Here is a 24,812-nt window from a genome sequence, read left to right as displayed (position 1 = left end):
CTAATTTGTCAAGTCTTTAAAAATACAGGCCCCTAAAGCACTAAGGGCATGCCCTTGGTGAAAATGAGGAGTGCTTCTGCTGAGCGAGACTAAGGAGACAGGGAAGGGAGGATGCCACCGCAGAAGCAAGTGAACCTAAAAGGCGACGGGCTGCGGGCTTGGGAGGGAAGGTGAATGGCACCAGGGGTGTGCGCGAGAAAAGGTGCAAGTGGGTGGGATGGGGAAAGGGGTCCGTAGGAAATCAGGGACAGATACTGGGATCGCTGCTACGACTTGAGAGTGCAGGCCGAAGGGGTGCGTGCGGGGGCGTGGGCGCGGATACTTCTAATGGGGTGGTGGAGCGCGGGACCAACCAAAAGTTTCAGGAAATTTACGATCTCACATGCCAGTCCTTGCACCCGTGCCACCTCTCCCTTCAACTCCACCCCGCTCCTTTTCCTGGGAGTGGAGACCCTGCCAAGAGTGGAGAGCGGGTGGGGGTGCCCACTTAGGCAAGAGACCCAGGTGGAGGCCCAGCCGAGGATCTTGGGTCCCGGGGAGCTGGACCCTCCCCTGCACCCCGCGCTCGCTCCCGCCCCCACCCGGCGCTCATCCGGGCGCACCGCTCCCCCTTCTCCCAGCACCGAGCGAAGGCAGCCCTGGCCTCGGCTGTGCACCCCATTGTACAGCCCCCAAGCCTTTCCACGGGACGCCTTGGGCGGGGGACGGATTCCCTGGGAGCTGGAGCTGAGGGCTCCAGGGCGGCGGCAGAGGCCGGGGCGGAGCTGGAGGAGAGCCGGGCGGAGGAGGAGAGCCGAGCGGAGGAGGAGGAGGAGGAGGTTGGTGCGGAGGAGGAGGCCAGGGCAGAGGAGAACCGGGAGCAGCGGCTGCGGCAGCGGCAGCGGCAGCGGCGAGAGCTCTGGCGGCCGCCGCCGCCTCCTCGCGAGCGCCGCGCGCCCAGGCCCGGCTCGCATGCGAGTCACGTCCGCCCCCTCGGCGCGGCCGCCCCGAGACGCCGGCCCCGCCGAGTGATGAGAACAGACGTCAAACTGCCTTATGAATATTGATGCGGAGGCTAGGCTGCTTTCGTAGAGAAGCAGAAGGAAGCAAGATGGCTGCCCTTTAGGATTTGTTAGAAAGGAGACCTGACTGCAACTGCTGGATTGCTGCAAGGCTGAGGGACGAGAACGAGGTCAGAGCGCTTCTCTTTTGCCGCGAAACTCTCCCTTTCCTCTCCCCCTCGCTTTCTCTTGGGCTTCCAGGGACTGGGGAGCAAACCTTGTAGTGTCACCCACAAATACCAAGAGGGAAGAGGGAAGCTTCACAAATTACTGGAGCTTCTTCAACATGGCTGACAAATATAGTTTTAATCCTCCCCCCCCCCCCTTTAAACCTGTAGTTCTGTGTTCTCTGCTCTCTTCTAGTAATGCTCTTACCCTCCTTACCCAGAAAACTTACCTTTGTACACCCGACCAGCCGGTTTCCCGGCCTTTTATCCTTAGGAAAGTGATTTTTTTCTTTGCTTTCCTTTCTAAAATAGTTCAGCTTTGGGGGACACTACTTTTCCCTTTAATCCTCTTCCCCTTTTCCCTTCGGGTAAGCCAAACGAGTCTTTGGTTTACCCTAAACCTCCCGGAGAGAACACTGACGGGGTGTTTTTGGACCCTTTTATCTGCTGTAGGGTTTGGGTCTGGGTCTGGGTTTGTGTCTGCTGCTTCCTACCCTCTCGTCCCCCTGTTGGGAAGTGTACTAAGCGAATGTCACGGGGAGCGGAATAGGAATACACCAAGTGGAGTTTTGCTTTTTCTTAAGTCCGCGCGTTTTGTTAGTGGCGCTGAGTGAGAGAGGAAAGAATAGTTTCTCTGGTCCCCCAAACAAGACGAGAACCCACTTTTCTCAAGGTTCATAAGCTCTGCGTGGGTTGTGCCCTCCAGTCTGGGAAATGTGTGTGAGAGAATTTGTGAGCAAATCTGTGCCCTGGCTTTGTGCTTCTCCCGAATCAGCTTCGTTCGGTTCCCTGGTAAGTGACAGGCAGACACAAAGGCAGGCGCAGGCCCGGGGAGGGGGGCGGGCGAGGGGCGAAGCGTTGAGAGTTGATAGACTGCAAGGTCAGGGGCGCCTAAAGAAATGAAACCCAATCCCAGTAGAGGAGTGGAGAGCAGATTTGTAACAGTCCCATCCAAATTTTCTCTCTTGGCTTCTCTTTTTTCTTTGGTCTCTATCTTTCTGTCTTCCTGTCTGTGATCTGGGTGTCCCTCTCTCTCCCCTCTTCCCTCTCTCCTCTTCCCTCTCTCCTCTCTCCTTTCTCTCTCAACACACACACTAGTCACTCACATCTTGCCGAGTCTTTTCTCTGGGACTGCTTTTCCAGTGTTACGAAGCTAACAGGGTTGCTGTGGAGAGACTTTTCTACCTATGACAAAATAAAGTGTGGCCTGAATCGACTCCTGGGAAGCTCGAATAAGAAATACGTTTTATTTGTTGGTTATTGACATCACCATGTTATATTTTTATTGCATTAAATGATTCCCCTCCCCATCTGATGTTTAGAATTTGAAACGAGTTATATTTAAATTGTTTAAATTTTAGTGAGATGTTTTTGTGTTTGCCTGTAGAATACATACATGAATTTAAATCTCAAATCACACATTGTACTTTTACCTCTCCGATTAGGGATTATACTGGCAAAGTCCAAATTTCATAAATAGTCATTAACAAATGATCCAATATAGGAAAAACATTTTATGTTAGAAGAAAAGATATTGGTGTAGTTTGGTTTCCTTTAAGACTGTGGGTATTGTTGCCTGGCTAATGAAATCATTACATTTGCATTTTAATGGAAAGTTGAAATACTAAAGGGGAGTTATATTCTTTTATATGTTTGCATGGTGTTTCATGATAGATTTGGAGTATACTATAAATTTCAATAAAATATTGATTTTTATGAAAAATGTTATTAAGCAGAGAAGCATTACTGGAGTGTTGGAGAGCCAAACTTAAGTTCAGGAGGCATTTATTAGATTGGCATTTGGTGGATAGAAGGAAAAGCACAATAATGGACATTGCTGTATAGATCAGATTTCCAAAACTATTTATCCTTAGTAATTCAGTTTGTAACTCTTTCTGTTCAGATCTTTGAAAAGTGGCTGTTTGCTTTAACCATTGATACTAGACGTTGTTTCACACGATTACAAGGGAAAAGCATTACTCATCTCTGTGGCGTAGAAGTGGTTCATTGGTTAGTTATTATTTGCTCTAAGTCAGTAAAGAAAACACTGAGGAATTCTAGCTTAAATGTTTACTGTTTGTTGAGAAAACTATGGTTAATTATTTCAGCCATTCAGAATTAAAAAGAAATAATTTGTTTTGCTAACAGACTAGTATGTAACTACTTTTCATGGACAACTTTTTAAATATTTTGATACAGTCTTCAAGCTTTTAAACTCATAATAGATACACTGTTTTCCACTCAAATCAATAAATAAGAGTATTCTCATCATTAATAATTTTGGATGTGACCATTATGATTTGTTCTTTCCTATTATTAAATTTAGTCTTTTTTGTTACTTTATGCATCCTACTTTTATACTGAAAATAGCTGCTAATAATGTTATTCTAGGAGTTTCAGTGAGTATAAGGAGGAGCTGTGTATATTATTTCCCAACCAGAATAAAATTAACACTTTATGTTTTGTTAGAAAGAGAAAATATTTGAAAAGAATAGGATAGTTTATAATTAAAGACATAAGCTTAGCTCTTCATTTATCATATGTGATAGTACCACTTGGGTGCTTAAAAAATTCCATAGAACTGTCTTGGTTCAGGAGAGATAACGACAATAACAAGATAAACAGCATTTCTAAATCTACAGTATTGTTTTGCATATTTTCTTATTGAACTGATCATTAATGAGAAATTAATTTGGAATGAAGGAAGTTCTTTGCTTTGTTTAAATTCACATATTTACTAATCTCTTCTTAAGGCTTTCATTAGATCTGTTATTGTTTTGGTCTATGCCAGGAACCAGAGGGTTTGATATGGTTTTGATACAATGGCATATGGTCCTAAGTATTGACAAGTCAACATTACTTCCAAAACAAGTGAAATGCACCTGCTGAACTTGCAATGACATGCTTCCAAAGTCCTTATTGGGCATTAGATTTGTGGTAGATGACAAAAACTGGACTCTGTTTTAGTTTCACTTGTTGAAGTTAGAATTTCTCTAGCAATTCTTCCAGGACTCCACCCACACACAGGATTGTAAGCCAAGTGTCACTATTGAAATGTATTTCCTTATTTGCTGACCTGATTAAGAAGTCCTTATGATTTACAGACACACCTAGCAGAAACTTTGTTTTCCATCTTGCCCTAAGTCCAAGTTAGTAAATTCTTATCAAATTACCTTGAAATAACTCAGGGTGTTGGCACACACCTGTAATTTTAGTGAATTAGAAGGCTAGGCAGGAGGATAGCAAGTTCAAGGCCAGCTTTAGCATCTTAGCGAAGCCCTGTCTCAAAATTTAAAATAAAAAAAGGGTTGGGGATGAAGCTCAGTGGTAGATTATACCTGGGTTCAATACCCAGTATCACAAAAAAAAGGGAAAAAAATTACCTTCAAATAAAATATATTTGAAAATTGTGGATGTATGATATTGTAGAATGTGAATATTTTAGAATGTCTAATATTTAGAAAATATTAGATTTGCTGTATTTGTTTTTATGCTGAATTTATTTCTAATACAAATTCTACTGGTTTTGTTTCAATAGAATTTCATAATTTTTCCCAGCTATCTCAAATTGCTGAAGGGAATCTTTTTTTGTAAATAACCTGGTAAACTATTTTAACATCATTGTTTCCTAACATAGGGACAGGCAAAAACTTTGGACCAGCTGTCAGTATTGGTTCATCAAAATAGCACTTTCTTAACAATTGTGGCACCATTGCATAGTAGTTCCTTTGGGGGTATAGGGGGGCGATTAATGGGGATTGAACCCAGGGCAATTTACCTCCGAGTTACATCCCTAACCCTTTTTATTTTTAGAGGCAGTCTTGCCAAGTTGCTGAGGCTGGCCTTGAATTTGAGATCCTCCTGTGTATGCAACCATGCCTGGCTGCATAGTAGTTCTTAGGGATAGCATTGGCACTGAAAGCAGCAGCAGGAAAATATCTCCCAAGCCAATTTTACAATTGGAGTCTTAACTGTGGGAGAGTCTATTTGCCAAGTGGAGCTGGTGGTTATCTTGGAAACTGTGCTGAAGAACACAACCACAAGTGATTTAGCCAAATACACAGCATTTACTTGGTCTGGGGCTCCAATTTCTATTTCAGCTCACTGCCAAAACTTAGTGAGTACTGTGACATTATTGAATGAGGTTATACAGTAAGTCTGTAGGTTGGTGAATAGAAGGGCCCGAAGGATTCCAGAAGGGGAGAAGATGAAGTGAGGGCACATGAATCATAGTGACCACAAACAAAAAAGATGTGTATGTACTTGATTATTTCCAGCATTATTCTGACTCTGTGTTGTACATTGCAGAGAATTCCTGATGTAGGAGAGTCTTCTCAATAAAATTTGATGAATTGATAAAACTGGTAGTGAATCTTTTCAGCTTTGATTTATATTTTCTACATGTTTCTTTAAATGGAGTTAAGTATGTTATGCTTCAGAAGTAGAAATAGTAGGTAGATTTTAAATTTTTTCATGGAAAATAAATTCAATGATAATACCAACCAATCTGCAGGTTTCAGAATTTGTTCCTTTTAAATTAAATTTCCTTCTGTCTGTTGAGAAGAGTTAATAGTTTGTATGTTTTTATATTCCCTAACAGAACATAGTGAAAAATAATTTCACTCAACTAGAAAATATGTAATTTATCTATCTATTTATTTATTTATTTATCTTTGCGGTGCCAGGGATTGAACCCAGGGCCTTGTGCTCGCAAGGCAAGCACTCTACCAACTGAGCTATATCCCCAGCCCACTGCAATTTATTCTTAAAGCAGAATAGAAAAATAATATGAGGTCTTAGTGATGGGGTGTTTTCCTTAACATAATTTCTACAGAGTATGGCAGTCACACCAGTAATAAAATTTCCCATTATAATCACACAATTTAATCTTGGGGGGGGGGTGAATTGAGCCTGGGGGGCTTAACCACTGAGCCACATCTCCTGCTCTTTTTTATTTTGAAACAGGGTCTCACCAAGTTGCTTAGGACCTCACTAAATTGCTGAGGCCGATTTCCAACTTGTGATCCTCCTGCCTCAGTCTCCCAAGTCACTGAAATTATAGGTAGACACCACTTCACACAGCCAATTTAACATTTTTTAATAAGTTTAAACTGGTGTCAGATATTTGTAGTTGAAATTTATTGATATAATTGTAGGTTCGTATCCAGTTATATAAAATATTGTAGAGAGATTCCATGAACAGTGCCCAATTTCTCCCAGTGGTAACACATCACAACCGGGATACTGATATACATACAGTGTACCAATCTTTTTTTCCCCCTGCATTGCCAGGACTAGATCCAGGAACTTGTACTGCTAGCCAGGCACACTACCACTGAGCTAGAAACCTTACTAATCTTATCAAGATTTTCTTAGTTCGAGTTATACTCATTTCTTAATATGTTCTGTACCATTTATATGATCATATATTTTAAGCCTTTTCCCCTCTGAAAACATAAGTTTAGCCCAGTTCTATTTCATCAATCATGTGATTTTGCTATTCTGTTCTATCAAAATGTGTGTCAGAATGTTTTTGCTTAATATTTTTTTGTATAGTATGGCTTATACATTCTAAGTATTTTAAGTTTGTGTACAACCATAGAAGTGGAAAGTTGTACCCCATTTGTGTACAATGAGTCAAAATGCAGTCTGTAAAAATAAAAGAAAAAAGAAAAGCAAATTTAAGTTATTCTGATGTTTTGTGACACTAAGTTGATGCCATTTAATTCTCATCATGACTCTAGACATAGGTAGTATTAGTGTCTCTTTGGGGATGAGGAAACTAAATCACAATGAGTTTAATAATTTGTCTTCATATGACCAATATGTGGTTTAGTCAGGATTTGAATTTAAGAAGTTTGCCTCTGAAGTCAGGTCTTTAAATAAGTATGCTCATTATCAATAATAAAATTGTAGCTATAATGTAGTCTGTGAAGGGAAGTCATGGAGACTTAAGATGCATACAGTGGTCCATGCAAAAACATGTACCCTAAAGTCCATAGTGGCATGCTTAATAATTATCAAAAAGTGCAACTGGATACGATGGTGTATGCGTGTAATCTCAGTGAATCAGGAGAGTAGGGCAGGAGAATCACAAGTTTGAGGCCAGCCTCAACAACTTAATGATGACTGTCTCAAAATTTAAAAAATAAAAATAAATGGGGGGGTAGGAGGGGGGCAAGAATGGAGGAAGGAGGGACTGCATAGAAGGAAAAGAGAGGTGGGAGGGGTGGGGGGAAGGAAAAAAATAATGGAATGAATCAAACATCATTACTCTATGTAAATGTATGAATATGCAAATGGTATTCTATTACTCCATGTACAAACAGAAACAACATGTATCCCATTTGTTTACAATAAAAATACATTTAAAAAAATAAAAAATAAATAAAAAGGACTGGGACTGTGGCTCAATTGTAGAGGACACCTGGGTTCAATTCCCAGTATTGCAAAAAAAAAAAAAAAAAAAAAATTACGAACAAAACCCAAATGATCATCAACTCATGAATAGATAAACAATCTGTGATATATCCATATAGTGGAACATTATTCAGCAATGAAAATGAATAAATTGCTTATGCTGACATAGCTGAACTTTGAAAGAAATAACAAAAGGACAAATGGTTTAATTCTATTTATATGTCATGTCCAGAAGAGACAATTCTAAAGAGATTAAAAATAGATTAGTTATTCCTGGGGACTGGTAAAGGGAGAAGGAGGAGTAGTTGCTAATAGATATGGGGTTTCTTTGGAGAGTGATGAAAATGTTTTATAATTAGATAGTAATGGTTGTATAACTCTATGAATATACAAAAACCCCACTGAATTGTATACTTTTAAAATGACAAATTTTATTTTATGTGAATTATAGCTCTATAAAACTATTATTTAAACATGAACAATTGAGTTAAGATATTTGATTTCCAGGAAGTATCTCATGTGTAATGTATAAGAATTGTAGGTAATATTTGAATAGAATGGGTCCAAGCATCTCTTTCTAGGAATATGGCACTAGTGAGTTGTCAAATTGCCTTTCTCATAAATGAGAAGGATACTTGATTGTACAAAAGTTCACCATTGTGTTTAATTTCAAAAAAGAGCCTGATGATTGCATAGATAAGCAGTAGAGTTGGTGACTTGATGAACAGGGCTTACTGTATAACTGTAGGAAGTTTTTGTAAATATCTTCAATTACCTTACCATTTTTCTGCCAGTCCAGGATAAATAACCCAGGTGTTAAATGTCTGTGAAAATTACCATCCTTTTTTAAACTGTTGTCAAATGTGTAGTTTAATCTAGAAATGAGAAGAAATCTCTAGATTGCATATTTCAGTAACATAAATAACTGGATAATTTTTTTGTGCATTGAAATGTCTTCTCTGAAAACAGTACAGCACTGGAGGACACAGAGAGTAGGCTTCAAATTTTTAATTTTGTGAACTGTGTGCATCTCAACTTCTTGTCATATTTCAGATCTTGAAATTAAAATGACAGTATTGCATAGGGTTTAAGCAGGTAATTCTGTTTCTGTATACTAATGCTGTGTCATGTTGTAAACATAAAATGAGGTTGAGGAGGAAATTGCAGCAGTGTTATGAGGCCAGGACAGAGCGGCAGAATGTCGATGGCTCTCATGTTCTGTTACACATGGCCAGTAGTGAAAGGCACCAGCAGAACTGCTGCACATTTGCTCATGGGTAAAATGAGTGCACGCTTTTAGGGCTAGTCCTTTGTGCTAGGGATTGCACCCAGGGATGCTTTACCACTGAGCTACCTTGTCAGCCCTATTAATTTATTTTTTTATTTTTGAGACAGGATCGTACTAAGTTGCTTAGAGCCTTACAGAGTTGCTGAGGCTGGCCTGGAACTTGCAATCCTCCTGCCTAAGCCTGCTGAGTTGCTGGGAAGACGTGTAATTTTAGATGCAGAGGGTTAATTACTTGGGGTTGGTTGTATTTGAATTTCTAACCTTATGTAATTCCAGATACCAGACATTCTTGTGCACTGCTTCTCTCCTGTTTTATTCTGATGAGAATAGTGGATTGCTGCCAACTTGGTCCCATAACTTGGGTCCATGACTGATAACTGGAGTAGGAAAATTCACTGATCTGGAATCACTCAGTTTTGCATTTCTGAGACATATTTAAAGGTATACATGTTATTATACTCAAAAAGGAATTATTTTGGCTTCATAAAACTGCTCTTATCACTTTTTCAAGGAAATAGCTATGGAAATGACACAGAATTCTACTTTTTAAGAGTGTGATCATAACATCTACATTCAGGTTTTCTGTGTATTTGTGACAAACAGAAGTTAAGACACCTGTTAGTTACCAGTCAAAAAGTTGGTGTAGTGATTTTTATGGAAAATAGTAGGTTCTAACCAGAGAAAAGAGTAACTTACTTGTCTTTACCCCCTCTTGTTTCTGTTAATACTTTTTGAATCACCTCAGCTGACAACAAATTTTTGTACCAGTATTTTTGCAGTTCTCAAAGCAAGTTTGAGTGTATTCCTCCATGTTTACTTAATGTACTTTCAAGAATTGTAATTTTTTCAAGCAAATTAGTATTTAGATTTGTTGTTGATATTTTTAAACTGCTTTTTTAAAATAAATAATGTCTATGGAAGATACTGTATATTCAAATGAAAATTTGGGTCATTATTTTTATTGTTGATGAGCTACTGTCTTTAGAGACTGTGGCCTATGGTCAGGCATAGTCAGGCAGTCTACCGTTGAGGTACGCCATACATGATTTTGATGTTTTTTATTTGCTACTTTTACTATTTTGAGATTTGTCACATTTGTTCTGTGGGTGCTGCAAAGTAATTATAATTTTAATTAGGATCATCATGTCTCATTAACCATTGCTCAAAATTGCCTTGTTTTCTTGTATTAAATCTAGTTTCTATGTCAGATAATACTTTAATGGGAACTATTACCCCCTTTAAGTGGGTTTTTATTATGGTATTTTCTCTTGTATTTTTGTCTCAAGAAATAAAAGAAAAACTGCTTAAGTAATGATAATGGAAGCCATATGATAATGAAATATCTCTGAGTTATTTCTCCTGTTTTCTTCCTTGTCTGCACTTAAAAACAAGATTGCCCATTTAAAAAAAAAAAAAAAACTTTAATTGTTACTTATGGTACTTCTAAAGTAAAGCACCAGAATCTGAAAATATTGCAATAATACCACACCTAGATTCCATCATTAACATACTTTCTTGTTCCTATTAATTTATTTTTTAATCTGTTTGTTCTTTCAGCATTTTCTACTTTTGTTTGAAGTCTCTCACTTTGAAGTTATAGAATTTTCATATTTGCCATTGGCTATAAAGTTCTCTCAGGTCTTTTATAACCTTTCATGATTTTTGCATTAAAAGGATCACTTTTAACCACCCTCTAATTAGTACAGATGATTATTAGCTTTTTGTTTGTTTTACTGCATACATTGTGACAGAACAAGAACCCATTTCAGCAAATAGAGTGACTGATAGTTTGTAATATTAGAGCAAGTATCTTAAAAAATGAATTAAATTATTAAAATGTTAATTCACTTACATTCCTATTTTAATGATGAAAGCAAAAATACCACAAATATGAGAGAAGAACAAATCCTCCAACTTAAAAATATGTACCACATAAATTGTTTCAATAAAAACAGAAGCAGGTACATCTTAGCAAGAAAGAACATATTTTAAAATTTATGCTCCAGGTTTCATTTATTTTTATTCTGATCTAATCATGTGAATTGTTATTTTTTTTTTTGTCCCGTAAAGTTATATCACCTATAAGTTGAAATTGAAACAAGGTTATATTTTAATTTTAGAATTTTCTACCACATTACAGTTTGTGGGAAAGCAGTGGCAGAAAACAAAAGCCCATAGACATCTTGCTGACGGCTTACCTTAGTAATGCCTATGATCATGTTACCACTGAATGTGAAAATTGGAACGGACACTTGGCTACCAACTTTGAAAGTAAATTTTCAGTATTCTGAAACAACCTGTCTACTCTTAAAAATGTGATTCTTGTTTCATATAGTAAATTTTATAAGCATCAACTAATTTTTAAACAGTTTTAAAACAATTCTACAAAGTATTTTTCTACTGCATGAGGGATATAGGATATGGCATTTTTAAATGATTTAACTACCCAAGCTTGAGAACTGGTTGAAGTAAAAATAATCGTAAAAACAGTCAGTTTTGCTTCATTTTTTTGCTTCGTTATAATTTGTCGTGGTGTATAATTTATATGGTGTAGTCACTTTGCAGAACATTTGCCTACTCAGTGTATATCTCACTTCATTTTTCAGTTCACATTGAAGTAAATGAGGACAAGTAAGTCTTGGACGGGAGGAGGTAGAGAATGCATTTGAAATGCATTGTCAAGATGGCAAAACTTGTCCCAAATTTAATTAGGTACCTAAACTTTGTCCCTATTAAAGAAGAAAGGGAATGTGAAGGGAAATCTTTGCGCATTTCGGTACAATTCTTCCTCATTAATTTTTGTTTTAAAAAAATGGAAAGAAGAAAAATAAATCCACTTTAGAGATAATTCCTTGACATCCACATGCACTTTGAGAGCCAAAGAGGTAGGTTTCCCTTTAGAACCTGACGCTTTCTTGTCTTCCAATTACACGCGGTCACATCAACATTTGACACGTGGGTTCTGTGCGCATGGCCGCGCTATTTACAAACACGGTCCCAGGATTCCAGAGACTCTTATGTAACAGCGGAGAGAGAGTAGGCTTTGTGTGCCCGTGGGCGGAGGAATCGGCACAGTTTGATTCACAGTCAGGGAGCCCTTGTCTGGTTCTGACGGGGTCATGAACTAGAGATCAAGGTGTCCAGGTCAGGATCTGCCCAGTGCGTAGTTTCCCTAGCAAAGGCTTTGACTGTACACAGGGTTAATCTTCTCGCCTCCTGCAGCCAACAGAACCAGTTATGCTGAGACTTTTGGAGGGGCGGATGATGCTTGGTTCTGGTTACAATTTCCAAGGGCCCGCGAATGAAGTACGGGCATGTCTGCCACCCAGCCTTACCAACGCCTAAAAACAAAAACAAAACAGCAAACAAAAAGCCAAAGAAGTATATCTTAATATTTGAAACTGCCGTGAAAAGTAAGAGAATTCATGATCCGACTTATGAATTAGACACTAGGTTCGGAGCACACCGAAGAGACCGGTGTCCCATCCTTCCTCCCCCTCCCCCTCCTGCATTTGCAATTCCCTTCACCAGGGCCCCCTCCTCTCCGCCCTCAGTCCTCCTGTTTTGTAATTCCACATCCAGACCCGGGGTTAAAACAACACAAACAAAGCTTGAAGTCTCAGTACTGAGGGAATTGTTCCTCTTTACCCACATTGATTTTTTAAAAGAGTTTTTCATTTGTACTTATCAATAAAAGAAAGTTCTGAGTAAAATAAATAAAGTACCATGATTTTAAGTGATGAAATCTAAATGTCTGGTGTGTATGTTTGGTGATATCTTTCATTAATTGTGTGCAGACTGGTTAGAATATTCAACATTTAAGCAAATTTTGAGTTCTTTTCATATCTAAGGTTAGTTTTAGGTAGATGCCATCATTGATCATCCAAAAGTAGAAACCTTTTTGCCTAACCAAGAGATGAAGTTAGATCATCAAAAGAGGAACTTATAGTTAATTGAAGGGTTGGTTTGTTTGAACCATTGTTGTGTAGAATTTTTTTTTTTTTTAGTTAATTGTACTGCCTTTCTGAAAACGGACAAAATTCGAGTCTTTCAAATGTGGTACTATAATTGAGAGAAAATAATCTTCTTAATAAAGATTTTTTCCCCAAGAGATAAGCCAAGCATTAAATCTATTTTGATTTAAGTAATGTTTGGTATACTTGAATATTAGGTCTGGAATAATTTAGAGATTATCTGCCCAAATCCATTATTTTACATATGAGATTCAAATTAAGTTTCAGACATTTAATATCTGAATTTGCTCTCATTGGGAAGAAATTACCAAAAGAGTGACTTATTTAACTAACACAATGAAATCCAAGAATGGATGTGTTTCATCTGTGTTTATGAGAAAAAATCTTCTGGATTTGAAAAGATATAACTTATTCAGTGTTTATTTGTTATAAATTATTATCATAAATTTGTAATACATTGAATTAAGATATGGCAAAATAGGTTAGACTTTAAATTGTTTTTTTTTTTAATTTGCTCATTTTATGTGCTTCCTTCTCATTGGTTTGAAGTAGAAATGGTGTATTTATCTTAATCACCCCATACCCAAATAGTGAATGCTTGTTTTAAATTACCCATGGGTATATTTTTCCTCACAGAGCACAGCACATCTGAACACTCTTGGGCTTTCACAGAATCATCTTGTCTTATATTGGAACATTAATATTTCCCCCTCTTCATTCTTTGTTGGATAGAAAAATCATATGAACATAAGCTAAAAATGTTCAGAAGTTCATTAAGACTATAAGTTAATGCATTTCTTCTAAAAGGGGGGTATTTAAATATCACTTGCATTTGACCAAGCTTTAGTTTCCCTTGAAGGGGCAAGTATGCAATAAACATTAATTTATTTGATGGATGGACTGTCTTTATAAAGACAAGAGTGGCAATTACGTGTATTATAAAATTTCAAAATGGTAGATTGAATATGAAAGGTGCCTACCAAGGAGCAGAACAAGCTGGCTAAGTTTCTGTCTATAAATACAAATGAAAAATACTTGTTCTATGCATTTTTCAAAATACCTTTTCAAATTTTTAAAAATTTGATAGTTTTACATGGCAGTAGAATGCATTTGTGCATTTTGATAAATCACACATAAATGGAGTGTAATTTCTCATTTTTCTGACCGTACATATTGTAGGATCACATCGGTCATGCAGTCATATATGTACATGAGGTAATAATGTTTCACTCTACTATCATTCCTTCCCCCATACTCTTTCCCCTCCCTTCACTCCCCTCTACCTAATATAAAGTAACTCTGTGCTTCCCTAGCATGCCCCCCCCCCCTTGTTGTGAATTAGTATCCACATATAAGAGAAAATATTTGACCTTTGTTTTTCTGGGTTTGGCTTATTTTGCTTAGCATGATATTCTCCAATTCTATCCATTTACCAGCAAATGCCATAATTTCATTCTTTTTTTTAAAAAAAGAATGAAAAGCTAATATTCTATCATGTATATATATTCTATCATATATATGATATACTCTCATGTATATATGACATATATATCATATTTTCTGTATTCATTCATCTGTTGAAGGGCACCTAGGTTGGTTCCATAATTTAACTATTGTGAGTTGAGCTGCTATAAACATTGATGTGCCTTCAAATATCTTAATGCTACCAAAAATACTCAAGTTCTTTTGTATAAATTTCTTTCTTTCTTACTAGGGATTAAACTCAGGGGTGCTTTACTAACAAGTTACTTCCCCATCCATTTTTATTTTTTCATTTTAAGACAGAGTCTTAATAAGTTGCTTGGGACCTTGCTAAATTGCTGAAACTGGTCTGGAACTGTATATACAGTATTACATTACACATGTAATACTGTACATGTGTTATACATTTGAATATGTTTTTATTTATTTACTGTGCACTTTTTTTTTCCCCCTGTGTGTCTAGAGCTTGGGATCAAACCCAGGACTTCACATATCCTTGCCCAGCACTCTGCCACTGACCTACATTCCCATTCTGACTATGTTTTCATGTTTTCTATATAGATATGTAAACTAAAGATGTTTCCAACTACTTACAAGGCATTGTTACTTGAATTCCTACAAACTTCAATCTAATTTTTAAAAAAGTCATCCATTAGATTTGCAAAACCGTAGTTCATTTCCATACATGGAATTATGGATAGTTACCAGTGGAAAGGTCTTTAGAGACTCTCTAACTCATCTTCTATATTTACAGATGAGAAGAAGAAAGAATGAGAAGGTAAAATCAGTCACCTCAAATTACTTAAGCTATTTGTAATTCTAATAATAGGCAGTGTTGACTGTCTACCACTTCTGTGAATTGAACTTATTTAGATTCTGGACATAAGTGAGATCATATAGTAGGAAGATCTAGTTTAGAATTCTGCCTTTCCTTTGATAAGTTGTGTCTTTATCATGTTGATTTATCCTCCCTGTGTCTGCTTCCCCATATGTGATTCTTACCTCATACTTTCCTAAGAGGATCAGATGAAATAAAATAAATAAGTATCTGGTATATTAATTGGTAAAGTTTCAGTGATTGAAAAATAGTTATTCACTCTTCAAATACATATCAAGAAAGATGTGACCATCATCTTTGCCATAGTGGAGTATACAGACTCATAGGAAAGAATCAATACTGCAATCATTTTAATATTACTAGCTAGAAACCAGAGGATTAATAGACAGGTAAATTGTGGAATTTCCCAAGATACTTCCAATTTTCTTGAAGATGTAATTTCCCTATTGTCTGAATGGCCCTAGGGTCTAAAGTTGGCAGAAATCTTTGAACGTTGGGACTTAGACTGAACAAGATTAACAGCATAGTCTCTGAAGAATGCTCTGAGGAGGAAGAGGTGAAGGATTATTTCCATCAGGATCAACTAGTTCATGGTGTCAGTAGCTCACTGTGATCCTTCTTAGGTACACTGAAGGGATACAAGCTTGTTCATAGAAATATTAAATGATAGCATGCCTGATTTCAAAACTACTAAGGATTACAGATATTTTGTGCTCTCCCTGTTTTGTATCCCACTTTTAGGAAAAGGAACTGACACCTTGGCACACTTGGCTCAAAAATGGATTGATAGCTTGGTTTGCTAATTCCAGAAGATTCCATGAGAATGAAAATTTCTGATTTTTTTTTAAGAATTCAATTAAATATTTATTGAGCAAATGCAGAATAAATGAACTGATGAGTGTTTTAACATAAGGATATGATGAGCAACTTCAGATATTCAGAGGTCTGTCACAGAAAGAAAGAATAACTTGTTTAGTGGAGAGGAGCGAGAAAATTCATTACATGGTTGTCATAGGATTTTGGGCCCATGTGAAAGCTGCTTTGGAGTATTTCTCAAAATAGTTAACAGTTTAAATATATATCAGCTATTTATGTGTCAGAAACTGTCTTTCATCCAAATTGAAGTTTCTCTGAGATCCAGAATCCTAACTTATGTGTATGTATCTCCTGCAATAATTAGCATCCAACCAAGTAAATAGCAGGTCCTCAGTAACACTTGTGTAGGTCACTTGCCACATGTTGGTTGGGGATTTGAGGGGGTAGGGGGAGGTACTGGGTGTTGACCAAGATGCACATTACCACCAAGCTAAATTCCCAGTCCTTTTTATTATTTGAGACAGGGTCTCACCAAGTTGTCAAGACAGAGCTTGAAGTGCCATCCTCTTTCCTCAGCCTCCCAAATTGCTGTGATTATAGGCATATGCTGCCAGAACTATTTTAAATATGATTGGAAGTATGTCTTTATGATTCTTCCTCACAGCAATACATTTAACTTTTAAAATTATTTATCAAAGCCATATTGTACCTTCCTGACTCCCCACTATATAACATTTGAAACAATATTTCTCACTTCCATCTGTTTTTTTTCTCTTCTGCCTTCTACCATCTCTGTATTCTATACCCTTGTTCTATATTGCTAAGAGGGCTTGGGATGCAGCTCAGTGGTAGAGTGCTTTCCTAGCATGCCCAAAGTCCTGTATTCAGTCCCTAACTCTACAAAAGGATTGTGTCTATAGTTAATTCTCTTGAGCTTTCTTAGTTGTTCAGTGATAGTTAGGGTAAAAACAAAAATCATTTACAATGTTGTGATCATAATAAATAGAATTCACATGTCTCTAAATAAAATACAAAATAGGCCTGGGGATGTGGCTCAGTGGTCAAGTGCCCCTGAGTTCAATCCCAGGTAGCCCCCCCAAAACAAACAAACAAACAAATAGAATTCACCCTGTAGCATGATTGAACCATAGAGAGAAGGAAGAGTGATCCTGACACTAGCAGTTGGTTTGTGTCAAAGATAGTATTTTAAACATCTAGGTAAACTGAATTTTCTTAATTTTTTTAATTCCTCAAAGTTATGCCATATTTTAGTTTCTTTCGCATTTAAGTTGTCAATGGATTTTTATTTTATTTACATGCAGTGATGAGAATCAAACCCAGTGCCTCACACATGCTGGGCAGCACTTTACCATTGAGCTACAGCCGCACCCCAAGGTTTCCAATATCTTAATTTTACCACTTGGTGAAAGAGGTGTGTGTGTATATATATGTGTGTATATATATATATATATATATATATATATATATATATATATATATATATATATCTGCTTCCTTCTTCTGATTTCTCCTTGAGCGTTATTGTTTATTAGAGCTGCCACTCTTTACCTTACCTTGTTTTCCTTTATAGGCTTTATCATCACTTGGCAGAATACTTCTTTGTTTCTGCTTGCTTTTAAAAAGTGTTTATCATTGGCTCCTTTTCTCCATCCCCTCCTATACCACATGTGAGTTCAGTGAGATCAGGGACATGATTTGGCCCTTTGATATTTAGCTTCCACACTTAGAACCATGGCTTGCATATTATAGGCAGTCAATAAATATTTGGTAAATATATAAATGAATGAAAATGGTTTATAAAACGGGGGATATAGGGCTGGGGATATAGCTCAGTTGGCAGCGTGTTTGCCTCATAAGCACAAGGCCCTAGGTTCAATCCCCAGCACTACAAAAAAAAAAGGGGGGGGGGAATCTATCTATCTATGTATATGTATATGTTTGTATGTGTGTGTGTGTATATATATATATATATATATTTTTTTTTTTTTAGTTTGTTTTTCTCTTCTAAGCTACCAATGTTGTGATTTCTACCTGAATTGTCCCCATTAAAAATTAAAGGTAGAGGGGGTTGGGAATGTGGCTCAGTGTTAAGAGTGCTTGCCTAGCATGCACAAGGCTCTGAGTTTGATCCCCAGCATCAAAGAAAGAAAGAAAGAAAGGGAGGAAGGGAAGGAGTGGGGAGTAAAGGAAGGTGGGGTGAGAGAAGGCATGGTAGTGCATACCTGTAATCCCAGCAGCTTGAGGGACTGAGGCAGGAAGGTTCCAAGTCAATTTAGCAAGATGCTATCTAAAAATATAAAGGCCTGGAGATGTTGCTCAATAGTAAATGCTGGGTCCAATCCCGTATACAAAAAGTAAGTAAGCAAGCACATAAATAAATAAATAAATAAAGATAGATAGATAAAATATCCACTGAGCATATGTAGGTGAAATTAGGCTTTCTGTCAATGTGGCATAACAATTTCCTAAGAATTTCTGAGGTAAAGTAAACATTTGTAGCTAAAATGCCAGTACACATTGGCAGCTATACTCTTATCCAATGTTATTATAATTGGATATTATTCCAGCTACTTTGTTTTGTTTTGTTTTTTGGTCCTGGGGATTGAACCCAGGGGTGCTTTACCACTGAGATACATTGATATACTCAGCCATTTTTATTTTGAAACAGGGTTTCACTAAATTGCTGAGAGTCTCAGAGTCACCAAGAGTGGCCTCAATGTGCTATCCTTCTGCCTCAGCCTCCTGAGTCTCTAGGATTACAGGCATGTGCCACCACATGTGGCTTATATTTTGTGCTTAAAAGAGATTTGTGACTACTTCAAAATATAAACAAAATTTGCAACACTACCCTCCAGTTTCAAACAACGATTTATAAGTGAACTGGAAGCTCAAATCTCTTCCAGGATGAGCACTGCCTGTATTCACCCTGCAGGTTCCTGTCTTTCAGTTGTGTCTCTACTAACTGCTCTTTCTAGGCTAGAAGAAATGGCCTCACCACCAGTACCTTCTAGCAACTGCTGGGGTGATATCTTGCAACTAGTATTTCAGTGCAGAATTCCCACATTTTTTTGTTTTTGTTTTTCACAGTGAAAAAGAGTTATTGGGGCTGGGGTTGTAGCTCAGTGGTAGACCACCTGCCTACCATGCATGAGGCACTGGGTTAATTCTCAGTACCACATATAAATAAATAAAAATAAAGGTCCATTTATAACTAAAAAATATTTAAAAAAAGAGTTACAGGTAGATTTGTGCAGGTTTTCTGCTAGTTTGAAATGTCTTCTTTATTATTTTTTATGTGGACAAAATAAATCATGGTATTTGGAGTATAATTTTCTTGCTGCTATATTGCTGGCTCAAAATCCAGAAGAATTTCAGTGTGATTTATAAGTTCCATGATGGGAGTTCCATTTTTGTTTTGTCAAAATATTATCTCCAGAGTCTAGCACAATGTCTGGCACATTATTAAGCTCACAGAGAATAGAGACAAATATTCTTAGAGAATTTTCATTCTAGCAATTTAGTGACCTAGAAAATTGATAACAATCTACTCCATGCTAGTGAAATTAGATTATTAATTCTTTTCAAATTTTTCTTCTTCCAAATATGAGAGACTTTCTGAAATCAGGAAAATTGATGCGAGTTTTAATATTTGTTGTTGATAACAATATTCAACCATATAACCAGATAACAGAAGCAAATGGTCCCTTATTCATCTTCTTTTTTTTTTTTTTTTTTCATCTTTCATTCTTTTTTTTTCAGTGCTGGGGATTGAACCCAAGGTCTTGTGCTTGACAGGCAAGCACTTTATGAACTGAACTGTATCCCTAGCCCTCATCTTCCATTCTTCAAAAAGTGATAGGAAGAGGAAAATAAGGTGAAGAATTATGGGTAATAAAAGGTCTTATTCAAAAAAACATACTGGCATATATTCTTCTTCTTTTTTTTTTTTTTTTATTTTTGCCTCAGTGCTGGGGATTGAACCCAGGGCCTGTGCTTGTGAGGCAAGCACTCTACCAACTAAGCTATACCCCCAGTCCCTGACATATATTCTTTTAATTCTTAAATACTGGTGCTACCAAGTTGCAACTGTTGAACTATAGGGGCCTCTTAGTGAAGCATACTTCTCCCTGCTAGCCATTCAGTATCTGCCATTTTCCCTTGAATAGGACAGTGTGGGACCTGGGATGGTGTAGAAGAAAAAGCAGCAGTTTTAGCTAGGGTAGACTTAAAGAAACAAAGAGGGCTGTTTCCTCCAGACTATTATATGCATTTTAAATCCTTCTTTTTACCTGTTTTGGAAGTCTGTTTCCTAATCTTTTTCCCAGGCTTACTATGTCCTTCATATGTCCACTGTATGCACTTTGTAGACAGACAAAACAGGATTTGGATGAATTTGGTAGGATAGCATACTATTTCTTCATCTATAGAATGAAGGATGTAAGCAAGATACTGTCTGAAATTCACTGAACTTCAGACTCATCTCTGTGTGTGTGTGTGGTGTGTGTGTGTGTGTGTGTGTGTGTGTGTGTGTGACTCTTTGCAGTATATCACAGACAATAAATATTTGTTACTTTTCATTCTATAATTGACCTTATTATTTCTGTTCAGGGAAAAATAGTGTTCTAATCAAATACCTTAAGCACCTTATGTTTATTAGAAACATTTAAGAATTATGAAGGTTGAATTCAAGGTTTCTTAATAGATTTTCTTCAGTGTCTCTCAAAATGTGAAAATATGAGTGGCATTAAGACTTGAAAGTGATTTAACCTAACTTAAAAAGAAAATCTTTCAGTGAGGAAACAGTATTCAACAGATGAAATTTTTGGTAATGAAATTGATGTAGGCAATTAGCAGCTTTTTCTAAATTGACCATGCTGCTCTTTCTCCTCATGCAGTGATATTGCTTTTCTGACAGAGCAGAAAGTAAAATTTCTGCAAACCAAACCTTAAATATCCTTTCAGGGAATAGGAGATATGAAGAAGAATCATCTTGACATACTTCTTAAAAACACAAATTTGGGGCTGGCCTGTAGCTCAGTGGCAGAGCACTTGCTTAGCATGTGGAAGGCACTGGGTTTGATCCTTATCACCATGTAAAAATAAATAAATAATTTTACAAAAAGAATATAAGCTTTGTTCTTAAGAACCAGTTCACACCTATATGGAATACAGAGAATAAAAAGTTTACCTACCCTTTAAGAGGAAAGTGTGCATAAAATTGTCCCTTACCATGTGCTATTTACCAAAGTGCTTACATTAATCTTTTAAGAAAAATTCAATCTTATTAAAAACTTAGAAAAAAAAAGACAATATGAATCATTTCTGTGAATAAAGGAAACAAAGAAATCATAGTTTTGAAAATGACAGATTTACTACAAAAATGCAAATGTGATGAAACCAGGAAATTCAAAGGAATTTGCCGATTTATTTTCTCTACTGCTCAGTGGATACCAGAAACAAGTCTGTTTCTCTACATATTCATTACATGGTAAATTAAAACATCTACCAATTCAGGCAAATATCCTTAGGAGAACTCCTATTAAAGTAACATAAACAGGATCATAATTTTATGGTGATTAATATTGATTACAAAAAATATTGAGACTTCTTCAGACTTAAATTTAATAAAATATTGATGGACAGTAGATGTATGTAAGAAATACAACATATTTTACCCATGCTTATAATAATGTATATAGATCTTAATTTTGAATAGTAATCATGTCAAAAGACCAGTTTCTCTGTCAGCATATGCATTGACAAAATAATTACAAAAATGCACTTAATATGCTAATCTTATTTTTACCCAGAATTTAAGTTTTTTCTATAACTATACTATATATATATATGGATAAAATTTTGTGGTTATCAAGGAAAGTTATAAAGGGAAGTAATATATATTTATATAAAATTATATATATAATATTTCAATAAACCTATGTCTTATGTGATACACCTTAAAAGACATTTCCTCAGTTCTTTTAAAGACATGTTTGTACATTGCAAAAATAATTTTTTAATACCGTTTTGAGAAACATTTCACCATGATCAAAGAATTTCTTGTCACTAGCATTTCCTAAAACATATTTGGGAAAGATAAGATATCTCTAGGATTACTTATGGTTGAAAAGTTACCGAAGACTGAGGGGATGGGGGAAAGCTCTTTAAAAAAGTAACGACAAGACTGGTTTCTAGTCCAGTGTCATGGAAGCGTCTTAGGAGTTATTACTACATTTTAACAAGAGCTGAATAAGAAACTATCAACTCTTCTTGGATCTATCAGAGAAGTAAGATCACAGGACAAACCACTGCCCCAGATATTAAACAGACAGACCTGTGAAGAGAAGCACAACTTGCCTGAGCAAAATCCTGCAAGGAGAAATCTCTGCATAACAATGACAGGGTAGAAAAACCTGAATCATAATTAACAACTTACTGGAGGCTCAATGTGAATGCTTTTGAGAATTTAAAACTACTAGGGAACTCTGTTATAGGGATGCACACTTTTGTTATCTTTACCTCCAGGAGTTCTGCCAGGTCCTCATAGTGATTATTGGGAGAAAATTAACTTGTGCTTCCAAGAGAAAAAGAAAAAAAAGGAAAAAAAAATTTTTTTTTTTTTTGGAGGGGGTGCCAGGGATTGAACTCAGGAGCACATCCCCAGCCCTATTTTGTATTTTATTTAGAGACAGGGTCTCAATGAGTCGCTTAGCACATAGCTTTTGCTGAGACTGGCTTTGAACTCACAATCCTCCTGCCTCAGCCTCCCAAACCACTGGGATTACAGGTGTGCACCACCTTGCCTGGCTAAAAAGGCAAAATTTTAAAATATGTCAGGGCATTTTGTTAAATTTATCAAGACCTGCCCTCAAGAAAAACTAAAACCCAAAGCCTAAACTTCTGGGATTTTTTCAGAGTCTAACATTGAGGAAGGGAAATATCCAACTCCAGATTCCTCAGTTCATCCTGTCCTGTATAACAGGGAAAAATAAATGAGAATCACTGGTGATGTTCAAGCCCAGGGTACAGGCTCACTAAAGGATTGTAACTACAGGACTGTTGGATGCTTCCCACATACACATTATTACCACATTTCTAAACACTTTCAGCAGTTCCTTTTACCCAGAATGTCACGTGTGCCATTCAACAAAAGATTATAAGGCATACTAAAAGGCAGAAGGAAAAAAAAAAACAAGCAAAGCACATAGTTTTAAGATCCCAAACAAGCATCAGAACTAGAGCCAGATATGGTGGTGATATGAGAACTATCAGAATGGAATTCTTTTAAAATGATGATTAATATGCTAAGGGCTTTAATATAAGTAAGAGACAACATGCAGGGACAGATAGTAATTGTAAACATAGAGATATAAATTCTAAGAACCAAAAAGAAATGCTAGAGATCAAAAACACTGGAACAGGAATGATGAAAAATGCCTTTGATGACCTCATTAGTAAACTGGACATTGCTAAGGAAAAAATTTCTGCACTTCAGGATGTGATAATAGAAACTTCTAAAACTAAAAAGCAAACAGAAAAAAGACTGGGGGGAGGTGAGAATGGGGGAATAGAACAAAATATTCAAGAACTATAAGACAACCATAGAAGGCATAGTATGCAATGGGTGTGCAAGGAGGAGAAGAAAGAAAGGAATAGAAGCATTATTAGACATAATGCCTGAGAATTTTCCCCAAATGAATGACAGACAGCAAATAAAAAATTCAGAAAGCTCAGAGAACATCAAACGGGATATTCTTACACTTACACTTACTATTATAAGGGACTTAAACTTACACACACACACACCTGAGACACTTAGGTGTATAATTTTCAAACTTGGAAAATATCAGAGATGAAGAAAAATATTGAAAGAAGGCAGAAAAATATTAACACTTTACCATCAAGGAGCAAAATGAGAATTTTATCTGACTTATGAACACTTAAAATGTTGATTGTAGCTCAGTGGGCTAGCACTTGCCTAGCATGCACAAAGCACTGGGTTCCATCCCCAGCAACACAATAAATAAATAAATAAATAAATAAATAAATAAATAAATAAATAATAAAATGTTGAAAGGGAAAGCATGGTAAAATTCTGAATCCTACAAAATTGTCCTTCAGAAGTGAAAGAAAAATAGTTTCTCAGGGAAGTATAGCTCAGTGGTAGACACTTGCATAGCATGTGTGATACCCTGGGTTCTGTACACAGAACTGCAAAAACAAACAAACAAAAAGATTCACAAACAGAAATTCAGGGAATTTGTTGTCAGTGAACTTACCTTGCAAAAATGTCAAAAAGTTTTTCAGAGAAAATCAAAATTGCATAGGTTAAAAACTTCAGTATACAGACAGCCAGAGTGGTACCTGCCTGTAATTCCAGTGACTGAGGAGGCTGAGGCAGAAGGATTACATATTTGAGGCCAGCCTCCAAAAGTATGGAGATGTCGCTCAACGGTAGAGCAATCCCCAGGAAAAAAGATAACAAGAAAGAAAAACAGAACAAAACTTTGATATGCATAAAGAGAGTATAAAAGGTGAAAAAGTGAAAGTAAAATGAAAACTTTAAAAAAATTATTTTTGTTTTGTTTGTGGTATTGGGGATTGAACCCTGTGACTCTGTACCACTGAGCCACATCCCAAACCTTTTTAATTTTTTTTTATTTTGAGGCAGGGTCTTGCTTAGTTGCCTGGTTGTTCTCAAACTTGTAGTCCTCCTGCTTTATCCTCCCAAATGGCTGTGATTACAGGTGTGTACCACCATGCCTA

At 36.7% G+C, this 24,812-nt stretch overlaps 1 protein-coding gene across 1 annotated transcript in view; it reads left to right on the top strand.

Moving 5' to 3' along the window:
- Positions 1 to 957: 957 nt before the first annotated feature.
- Positions 958 to 24,812, top strand: part of TET2 (tet methylcytosine dioxygenase 2) — a 126,336-nt gene continuing 102,481 nt past the window's right edge. The window contains 1 exon segment of the mRNA XM_079154728.1: positions 958 to 1,171. The gene's annotated coding sequence lies outside the window, so the exon portion shown is untranslated.

This window comes from Sciurus vulgaris, assembly GCF_902686455.1.
Source record: "Sciurus vulgaris genome assembly, chromosome: 9".
NCBI lineage: Eukaryota > Metazoa > Chordata > Mammalia > Rodentia > Sciuridae > Sciurus > Sciurus vulgaris.
The sequence above is the reverse complement of the archived record's forward strand: the minus strand, read 5'-3'. Positions and strand labels throughout refer to the sequence as shown.